Source organism: Camellia sinensis, chromosome 2 (genome assembly GCF_055761805.1).
Source record: "Camellia sinensis isolate YWXY chromosome 2, ASM5576180v1, whole genome shotgun sequence".
NCBI lineage: Eukaryota > Viridiplantae > Streptophyta > Magnoliopsida > Ericales > Theaceae > Camellia > Camellia sinensis.
This window is the reverse complement of record NC_138962.1, coordinates 55,870,284-55,881,850: the sequence shown is the minus strand read 5'-3', so window position 1 is coordinate 55,881,850 and position 11,567 is coordinate 55,870,284. Positions and strand designations below refer to the sequence as shown.

The 11,567-nt window shown below is 36.1% G+C and overlaps 1 pseudogene; it reads right to left on the bottom strand.

The window, feature by feature from the left end:
- Nucleotides 1-4,315: 4,315 nt before the first annotated feature.
- LOC114277947 (BRASSINOSTEROID INSENSITIVE 1-associated receptor kinase 1-like) overlaps nt 4,316-11,567 on the bottom strand; it is a 59,399-nt pseudogene continuing 52,147 nt past the window's right edge.

Genomic DNA, 11,567 nt, shown 5'->3' with positions numbered 1-11,567 from the left:
ATATGGATCCAAATTAGGATACGGATACGGGAATACGTTAAATAGTTATTTTTAAATATATTTATTATATGAAGATGATTTTAAACAGTTCAAGGAATAACAAATTTTATTAAAACAAATAACAAATAAATAAAAAATAAAAATTATAAACATTATTTTAGACATAAAATAAATTATATTATATATGATAAAATAAATTATTTTAATTTTAGACATAAAAGTTATGTTATTTATGATATATTATATTATACAATATTTTTTTGAATAAATAATATTATATAATATGAATAATATCATATTAATATAGTTTATATTATATATAATTCAAATTATATTAAAAAGAAGAGTCAGAGAGAGACTGATCAAAAAAGAAAAGAGAGAGAGAGTGTGTGACGAAGAGACGATTGAGATCGAGATCAAAGGGGAAGATGAAGGAGCACAATAGATCGATTTCGCAGATCGACTTTGCAGATCAAGCTTCACAGATCGATCAACTTCACAGATCAATCGTTGCTCTGCAACCAAGTCAGATTGAAGTCGAAGGCCAGGTTCTCTCCTTGCTCTCTCCTCTTTCGATTCTTTTTCCATATCCGTTTCTAAGGAGTCGTATCCCGGCCGTATCTTGCACCCATACCCGTGTCGTGTCGTGTCGACACGGGTACGTTCGAAATCCCAAAGAGTCCATGTAACATAGCTTTTTTTTTTTGTGTGTATGTGCCCACTGGGTGATCATCTTCAATGGGGTTATCATCGTTGTGGGCAAGCATAGTGCTACTGTTTTGATTAGGTGGGTTTGGCTTGGTGGTGTAGTAGAAATTGTGCTTGGTTCGTTGCTACTGTTGTTTCTGATTCGAAGTTTATTTGAGTCATTATTTTGGGTCTTCTACAACTCTATTTCGAACACTTTTGTTCATCTATTTGTTGAGATCTTTCTTCTTATCTATTTATGGTTATTTAGAATTCACTTAAGGGAGGTTTGTGAGACCATTCATGTCTTGTTTGTAATCGTTTGGAAACTTTTTGGTTGACAATAGAATCGAATTTCGATCCCGTGAACGTACCTCACATTGAGGGAACCACGTAAAAATTCTTGTGTCGCTGTGGATTTAATTTTTTTGGATTAATTTTTATTTCCATTGATTGATTTACATGTGAAAAATCATCTATTTTTCCTAACAGTTAATCTCCTCACTATTAATCTACTAATCAAACAGGCTCCAAGGCTATTAGGGGAGCACTTCAAGAAGCGGAATACACCATTTAAGTTCAAGTTTTTTTTAAAAAATTTTATATGAAATTAAATTTTAACAATTGCACTAGTAAGGCTAAGTACTTGAAGTTTTGAATGAATTCAATAAATAATTGAATATGTGAACTGTGAATTCCAATTTCAGTTATTTTCTGAATTTCACGTAATGATTCCAAGCTCAGAACTGAATAAATACATTAAAAGTTCAGTGATTGCTGAATTTGATTATGCAAAGTTCAATGCAAGAAGAACACAATCCAACAAACATTGACTTAAATTGACGAGAAGAATATGTCAAAAACAATATAAAATCGAAGCTAACAGAATCAGAACTCGCCTTCGGCATTACCAGAGGCCTGAAATAACCGAGAAAAAACCAGAAATAGGCAAAGAAAAGTTGAGGATGTGATCGCCGAGACCGCTCGATCCATTGCCATAACAATTGCTTCAACTAAAAACCTATAATTCCTCATCAACTCTTAGAACTAGTAATTAAAAAATAAAAAAACTCAAAAACACTCAAAATCAAATATTGGTTGAAGGAAATCTAAATCCCTTGGTAGCCAAACATTGGCACCTATCGGTTGATCGAACACGGGAATTGGAAGGGGAAGTCGTCGCCGGAAGGGAACTGTTTGGAGCTGAATGTTAGCATTTGTGCCTTCAAAAACCAATGTATTGACTTTATTAATTGATTATATAAATTGCTTGGCGTTTTATATTTTGCATTTTGTATGTTATTATGGGTAATGTTATATTTAATGTTACATATGATGTGAACATAAGGTCCCTTGGGTAACATTATAGAAAAACATGCTAATGGTTAATGAACCAAAAGCTGGGAGTTATGATTTTTCGGTGCCTTGTAGACCTAATTAATGTTCTAGGCTATGGGTGTTGATTGGGCGTCGCACTACTATGGCCTACACCTGTTTTGCTGCTATATGATAGAATGATTAACTCCATCATTGAGGTAGTGACCTTAAGCAAATAGGTGGGTGTTATGCAATAAGTACATACACTGAACAGTATCGGTTTTAAGAACACCTATGGAATGATCACTATCAGTTTAAAAGGTAGTTCTATTACAATACGCTTATTTTCCTTTGACCTGAGAGGCTTGTATAAATTAATTATCTATTCATTTAACTTTGACATTGTCGATCGGTGACGCCGAATTAAAGGCTAAACACGGACATGTTGGGTTATGTGAGTGGTAATTAATTTATATAGGTGCTTAACATGGAATCCACCATTCTCAAGTGAGAAAGTATATTCAAGCAATTTTTCCTATTAACATTGGACCAAAAGAAAACCGGCCGGTTACTGTTTCGTAAAAATATTTTATACATATATAATTGTAAAAATACTATTTTTGAAAAATGCTTTTAGGGTCCAATTAGAAGAAGGAAAAATTTAGAATTCGGTTACATGAGTTAGGGCTTTTGATAGTGATAAATTTGTCCATACCTAATAGCTCATGTGGAATATAGTTTGGTGGAAGGAAATTTGTGATTAATTGTAAGAAAGGGCCTCACTTGTAATTCTCTACTTTTAGGGGTTTAATTGTAATGTGTTGATGGACATTATTGCAATTAGTGGAAGTTCTATATTATCTGTTTAAAAGATAATTAATGAAAAATTGGATAAGTTGTATCCTGTATATTTAAAATAAAAGATACATCTTTTATTTTATCCTCACAACTAAAAGATAGAGATCCCTAAGGATCCCACCTACATGCAAACTCTATTATGTGTTGTGTATATATATCAGATGTATTTGATACAAAAATTGGCCATCAGAATTTTTAAGGTCAGTAGAAAATATATACACAAAAATAAATCAAAGAGGGTGCAAGGTGAATCACTTTGGAGGCGAGACACTTGGATCGCTTGGTGAGGTATTACCAACAATTCACTTGGAGAAGGTATTTTAGATTGTGTAATCAGGTGGTGTTTCTTTGAAAAAGTGTTTTTAAAATAAATTATTTTTCCGCAAACTTTCAACTTTGACGCTGAACGCAGTTAAAGAAATTTTCTTTCACTTTCCAGGGAAAATTCTGAGAGAATGCCGGAGAGAGAGAGAGAGAGAGAGAGAGAGAGAGAGAGAGATTGATTGAAATCAACGGTCCGTAAGGAAGGGGGGCAGAGGGAGAGTCATTTGTGGAGGGGATTTAGTCAAAGCCTGTCTCTCTTTCACACTCTCACAGTGTCTCTCAATCTCTGTTCTCTACTCTACTCTACTCCTTGACTGCTATTTTCCTAGTAAAAATTTGTGGTAGTAGTTTTCTTTATTTTTATTTCTTGAAATTTAAAAAAAAAAAATTAAGAAACGAATTTCTTTACATCTTATCTTACATTTGTGTGTGTGTGTGTGTGTGTTGGGGGGGGGGGGAATCAAATCATGTAAAAATTTCAAAATAGGTCGTAAAAATTTCAAAGTATGAGATTTTTAAAATATAATTTTATGAATGTGACTGTTTTAGAAGAAATAAATTAGTTGGTGGAAGAAATGGGTATTATCATATTTTGCTAGAATAATCATTTAAATTATTTTTATTTAAAAAAGGCATATCAAAATAAAAGAGAAAAAATGCAAAGTTAAAATAAATGTTTATTTTAGCCCATTCCATCATAGCAAATGTGCTAAAAAAAATTTGGATATAGAGAATCTCGTGTCAGTTATACTATTAAAAAATTTAGACACAAGGTGGATGAAGTGTGCTATTTCGTCAACATGAGAGAGGGAGAGAGATGAAATGTCATTTTTGCAACAATGGCTGCATCTACGTGCATATCCATTTTTTTAAAAATCTTTTTTCTAAGTATATTGACCCCTCTCTTCTTCAAAGATCATTCCATTGGTAGATTCTGTTGAGCCTCGGCAAAGCATTTTTGATCTCATTCATTTTCTTAGATTCGGCAAACATGAGATGTGTTTGACACTTGAAGAAGTGCATCGAATTTTAGAGATGTCCCTTTGCTTTCAATCTTCCAAGTTATATTCAGAGATCCCAAATGCTTAACAAAGTAATAATCAGTAATCACAGATGCTCAAGTGTAATAATTTGCTTTCAGACTAAATACAAAATGTATTTATTGGTGTATAAAATATATACTAATTGGACACATTACATAGCCTTTCCAGCCATGTTTTTGCTTATACCTAAAAATTCATAATCATCGTCACATAAACCAAGCTAAAAAAAAAAAAAAAAAAGCTAAAGAGGAGAAATCATATACACATATGGTATATATCACATTTGAATAAAGAGTGGGACTCCAAGAGACTTCTCTGTATGCTGAAAACAAAATCCATTTAAAAGATCATCTTGGACCGGACAATTCTTCTGGAGGGAGGTTGGGACTGGAGTCAGGAAGGTTGTTGACTTGGGCAATGATGCAATCGTTATTTTGGTGGTGGATATTGACGAACTCTTGCCGAAACATCTCCTCCTTCTGCCACTCTTCCCACCTCTTCGCCAACCCATCACCTTCGAGCATTCTAACAACTTCCGACATCTTGGGATGTTCCATTGGGGAGCTCAACGTGCAAAGCAGAGCCACCTGGATAAGTTGCTCCACCTCATCTTCGACATAGTTTCCCTGTATATCAGCATCGACTAGTGTTTCCATCTTCCCGTCTTTCAGAAGTCCTTTTACCTTAATTTTTTGGGTATTTTGAATCACAGATGTAGGTTATGAAATGATCTCATTAATAAGGAAGAGCACCATCTATCAACTACTTTCCAAATTAGAGAAAGCGGCATAATAGTACAAGAAAATATCAGAAAATCGGACATTTGAAAACTGATAATAAAAATGAAATAGAGAGACAAAGGTGGCTTATGATTTTCAATTTTGATTCAAAATTTCCTTTTCTTTGTCCAAATTGAAATGTGTGAAAACTTCAATCCTAAATTTCAATATAGAGTTTGGGGTGTCCAAGGTAAAGACTGAGCCTCAAATAGTATTATGGTGTATTTTTCTTTTCAAGGTTCAACACTATGGAATAAAAGATGACAAAATTCTAAGTTTCCTAGCATTTGAAAACATGATGGTCATTTAAGATTGTGATACTGTAAAATCAACAAATCACGATGATGACAAATTTCTTCAATGTAACTGTTGAGTGGACTTTACTTTAAAATGCATTGAGTAAGACATTTTTTTTTTAATACCATCATGAACATTACTCGACTCATTTTGATTTATATAAACAACAGAATAACAATTCCATTCTTGTGCTTCTGACAAACCTTATAGCTAGCCAATTGAAAGCAGATTTTTTAAAAAAGGGCTTTTAAGATGAGCTCAAAGAATGGTACGAAAACGGTCAACTCAAGTACCCTAGTTACGTAATTAAAAAAAGATCGTATGAGAGAAATAAATGCTTACCCAATCAAACAACATAACATCATCGTCATTGGCAAGTCGAGCAAGATCAAAAGCCCTCTGTCCAATTATGAGCTCCAAAAGCATAACTCCATACCCAAAAATATCAATTTTCTCTGAAGACTTTCCAATGGAGAGGTACTTAGGAGCAATATGCCCAATTGTACCACATATAGCAGTGGTAACATGTGTATCGTTGTAATCCATAAGTTTCGCTAACCCTAAGTGTCCAACAATTGCTTCGAATTCCTCATCCAACAATATATTTGCAGCTTTGACATCACGGTGAATTATCTTTGGATTGAAATGATCGTGCAAATATGCAAGGCCTCTTGCGGATCCCAATGCAATTCGCTTCATTTTGGGCCAATCAAGTGGGGGTTGTGAATCAAGTCGCTCTACAACAATGAAGCAATGAGATCATGGAAACATTGTAGAGATTAAGTAGGGTTGGGAATATTGATTTTTAAAATCTTCAACATTTGCTCAAAAACTTTGGGTCAACTACAATTTTTTAACTGTTAGCACCTAAAAATACAGTATATGTGAAGAAATCTGAAAAAATAAAAATAAAAATAAAAACAATTCACCAAAGACAAAAAAAATATATATATGAAAATGTGATTTCCTCCCCCCCCTTCCCAGTTTCTTTTGTCTTCAGCGTTTTTTTCTCTTCATATTTTAGTCTTTTTATTTTATTTTATTTTAAAACTTTTTATAAGCATCAAAAAAGTATTTTAAAAAAAAACTAAAATATGAAAATTTACTACCATTCTATAAAAATTGAGTTTTTTTTTTTTTTTATTTTTCGTATTTTTTGTTTTTAGTGAATTTTTTTAATATTTTAAGCAAATTTTGTACTTTTTAGATACACTTAATGTAAATACAATTAAAAATTATAATATTTGTACTAAAATTTTTTTAAAAATTCACTAAATGCCAAAAATACAAAAAATACAAATTTTTTTTTTGAAAATTCGGTACATTTTTGTATTCTTTTGTATTTATTGATTTTTTTAAATGTTGTTAAGCAATGCCGCCGGTCTCAAGCTTGAGTAAAGGAGGAGGGTTGTGTGTTAAGGTAGCCGACAGTCAACACGTAAAACAGCCGCTCGGATCCTTTATGACATGAAGCCTAATACTCTGAAGCAATACTAGGTTGTTCCCCTTAAGTGACACGTTGCGTCTGCCTTCGGGTGTTTCAAAAAGTGAGCAAAGGGCGCCACATTGACACCTGGGTGCGGTGAAAAATGGACAAAGGTTTCCTCATTTTTCTGGACGAGCGCAGATAAAGAAGCTAGTCCAAGATTTTAGGTTTAGGGTAGCCACATGGGATATAAGAACTTTAACTGGTAAGACTATAAAATTGGTAGATGTCATGATTAGGAGACGAGTTAGTATAGCTTGCGTACAAGAAACAAAGCGGACGGGTGAAAAAGCTCGAAAAATAGAGAATACCAGTTTTAAGCTATATTATAATGGCAAGGATAGGCACAAGAATGGGTTAAGAATAATAGTTGCCAAAAGTCTTGTAGAAAATGTAGTTGCGGTCATTAGGAAATGTGATAGGATTATGTTAGTTAAACTAGTTATTGGAGATAATATAGTGAACGTTATTAATGCATATGCCCCCCAAGTAGGATTAGATGATCAGACTACAGAGTTTTTTGGGACCAAATAGATGAGGTATTATAGGAGATACCCATAGAAGAGAATCTAGTTATAGGTGGTGATTTCAATGACCATATAAGAATAGATAAACTAGGGTATGAGACGGTGCATGGTGGGTATGGTTTTGGTGATAGCAATGAGGCTGGAGAGAGTATTTTCGATTTTGCGTTGGCTTCTGACCTAGTGGTGGCCAATACTATGTATAAGAAGAGATAAGAGCATTTGATAACCTTCAAGAGTGGATCAATTAAGAGCCAAATAGATTACTTTTTAGTAAAAAAAAGGGGACCGCCTAAAATGCGGTGACTATAAGGTGATTCTTGGAGAAAGCTTGATGTTTCAACAGAGGATTTTGCTACTAGATTTATGCTTTGAAGGGCAATACCAAACTTCGAAAGATAGTGGGCATTGCAGAACTAGATAGTGGGACCTAAAAGGGGATAAACTAGACACATTTAAGAATAGAATGTGAAAAATCTAGTAATCCCCTAGATATTGATTTGTGATTATGTATCAATTTTAAGCAGTAAATAAGAATCTCAATCAAACAATCAAGACAAATTGACACAACAATTTTATGTGGAAAAACCACAATTGGAACGCCTCCAATTGTGATAAAAAAAAAGTACGGGCAAAAGCCAGAAAACAATCTACTAAGAAGACATGAAGGAATTACACAAGTGTACTCTTAATTACCTAACAAGAGAGAGAGACTCTAAGGTGCATCATGGGTGCTAAGATAAGAGAGAGAGAAACAAGAGATTTTAATCAGGTTAAGTGCATCATGGGTGAGGACTCTAAGGTGTTGGTGAATGATGAAGAAATTAAGGAGAGGTGGAAGAACTATTTTGAGAAGTTGTTAAATGAGGAACATGGAGGTAGGTCAAAAGGGGAAGAAGTAGGCAGTAATAAGGAAAACCAGGACTATAGGTTCTATCGTAGGATTAGGGATTTTGAAGTGGAGTTTGTACATAAGAAAATGAAATTGAATAAGGCTTTAGGACCTGATGATATGCCTATTGAAGTGTGGAAATGTTTGGGTAAGAAGGGGATTGTGCCACTATTTAAGAATAAAGGAGATGTCCAGAATCGTAACAACTACAAAGGAATCAAGTTAATGTGTCACACAATGAAAGTGTGTGAGAGAATGATGGAACATCGATTGCGAGATATAACAGAGGTGTCAGAGAATCAATTTGGATTTATGCTCGGTAGGTCAACAATGGAAGCAATCTATCTTTTGAGGAGAGTAATAGAAAAATATAAAGAAAAAAAATAGAGACATTCATATGGTTTTTATCGATCTTGAGAAAATATATGATAGAGTGCCTTGGGATATAATCTGGTGGGTGTTAGAGAAGAAATGGGTGACAAAAGGTTACATTAATGTGATTAGAGATATATATGAAAGTGTTGTGACCACTATTGGATCACCTGCTAGAGAGACGAGTGAATTTTCAATTTTTGTAGGGTTATACCAAGGATCAACTTTAAGTCCTTATCTTTTTGCTTTAGTTATGGATGAGTTGACGTGCAATATTCAGGATGATGTGCCATGGTATATGGTTTTTACAAATGATATCGTGTTAGTGGATGAGACTAGAGAAGGAGTTAACACTAAGTTAGAGATTTGGAGAAAAACACTTGAATCTAAAGGATTTAGGATAAGCAGAACTAAGACAGAGTATATGGAGTGTAATTTTAGTAACAGTCACAATGAGAGCAGAGGAGAAGTGAAGATTGAGGACCAAGAACTACCTCAGAGTGAACATTTTCGGTATTTATGATCAATTATCACAACGACTAAGGAGATTGGTGCGGTTGTGGTCCACAGAATTAACGTGGGGTGGCTTAAGTGAAGGAATGCGTCTAGAGTACTGTGCGATAAATGAGTACGCATTAGACTAAAAGAGAAGTTCTACAGAACGGCTATTAGACCAGCGATGTTGTATGGAATGGAATATTGAGCAACTAAGAAACAACAAGTAGAGAAGATGAGTGTTGCTGAGATGAGAATGCTACGGTGAATGTGTGGCAAGACTAGAAAAGACAAAGTTAAGAATGAGTATATTCGAGAATGGGCTGGAGTAGTGTAGACACCCCATTTTTGACCGACCTTAAGACTCAAACGTCACCGATTGAGCGCTTGGTGACAGTGCATGTTGTGCTTGTTTCGAGTTTTCGGAGTTTTGGCTGAGAGCCTTGCCTCCGGGCCTCTGAACTCTTTGTGCTTTGACTCGATTTACGGACCAAGTCTGGTTTTCCTTGCCTGAGAGAGGGGGAGGTCTTGTAGACCACTCTTTTGTGGTCATAGACCACTTTTCCGGTTTGGAGACTAGTTTTTAGTTTTTGGAGCCTTCGGCCACGCGCCTTGTCTTGGGACCGCTTAACATTCTCCATTTGGCACAGTTTTTGGAACACACCTCGTTTCCTCTGTCTAGAGGGACGCTGTGGTCCAGGAGACCACTTTTGTGGTCGTACGCCACTTTTGATGCTCGACAGCTGGTTTTCGGGGCTCCCAGCCGCGTGTCTTGCCTCCTGAACCCTCGTCTTGCATCCGTTTTGGTTTGTCTTGGGTACAAACCTTACTTTCCATGTTTGGGAAGTGGTAAGGAGACCACTTTTCTCCCCGCTAGCCGATTTTCTGGTCAAAAAACTGGTTTTCTTGGTCTTTGGGCCACATTTTCTGGTTTCCCACCTCACCATTGGCTTGCTTTCAGTGTGGAGACCACCAATTCCCCCTGCCGACCACTTTTTTACCTGGGAGACCACTTTGGGTGGTCGGTCGACCACTAAAAGTTGCAGGCCGACCACCTTTTCTGGTCGGCAGCTTTTCCCCTGTTTTAGCAAACTGCGTAGATGCCAGCTGTGCCAGCTGGAGGGCACATGCTGTATCCTCCATACACGTATATGGAGGGATTGCATCCAAGTTTTAGCTTCTTCAAGAAGCTTTAACTTGTGTTTTTCTATAAGAGAGAGGGATCTCTCCATGGGAGAGGTTGTGAATTTTGGCCTAAGGCACAGTGTGTATCTCCCTCTATATCTCGATATTTGGTGCCTTAAAGAGTGTTATTCCTTCACTTTTGCACTACAGCTCCTAGCCACACACCACCACATTTGAGCTGAGATCATTGGAGGTGGTTTTGGGGTCATAAGAGTTGGTTTTAGGCTGGAGGAATTGCTGTTGTTGCAGTGCTTCAAGGGTAACCTTCTTTTTTCCCTTTTTAGCTCTATTTTGATCACTCTCTTAGCCATATTTTCATGCTTCTCTTGGCTTAACTTTAAACTACAAAAAGCTTTATTTTTGAGTACTTAACATGTTTGTTTGAGGCTCCTTGGGTGTTGGGGGTGTTCTACCCCCTTTTGTGCCTTGTTTTGCCTTGTTTTGTGCCATGCCTTAGGGCCTTTGAGCTAGTCCTTGCTTGGCCTTCTAGCCACTGAAATCTAGTGGATTTTCAGTGGTAGGCATGTGGTTTTGAGGCCTAAAACCAGAGGGGGGTGACCCCCTCTCTTTTGGTTTTGTTTGCTTGCATTTTTGCCCTATCAAAGGAGCATGTACCCTTTTACTTTTGAGGCTTGGTTCAGGCACTTTTTTTGTGACTTTTAGGACCTGCCTTAAGTCTGTCCATGGCTGGTTTGGTCACCTTGTGCATGCATCTAGTATGTGTAGTGTAATCCCATTTGTGGCCCATCAAAGTAGCATGTCTTGCTAGCATGTATTGACTCCATTTCAGTAGGTTTTTGACCATCATTTGGCATGTCATAACTCTGTCTAAAGCTGTTTTGGTTGTCTCTTGAGTGGCTCATATACTTGTAGAATAAATCTTGTTGATTAGCTTTGTTTGCATGATGTTTTGGCTCTTTATTCTAGCACATTTTGGCTATGCTCCAACATAGTTTTGTTCATATTTTGGGCTGCCTTAGCTCTTTTTTTAGGCTCCTTGGTCGAATGATGCTTGCCATGCATGCTTATAGTGTAATAGCCTTGACTAGTTTTGAGTTTTGAGGTCTCTTGCATGCTTAACTTGAGATATTTGCATGTTTTGGCATCATTGGGAATGTTATTTCAGAGCATGTAGGGCTGTTGTACTTCCATATTTTCCACTCTTAGGTGCTCTTTAGAGTTATGCTTTTATGCCCTATTTGTGAGCCATTGCATGAGCCCCATTTTTTGTGCCTTTCAAAGCCATCATCCCAACTCATTTTGCTACTGTTTTGGCTTGCATAGGGTCTGTTTGGGGTTGGTTTGGTC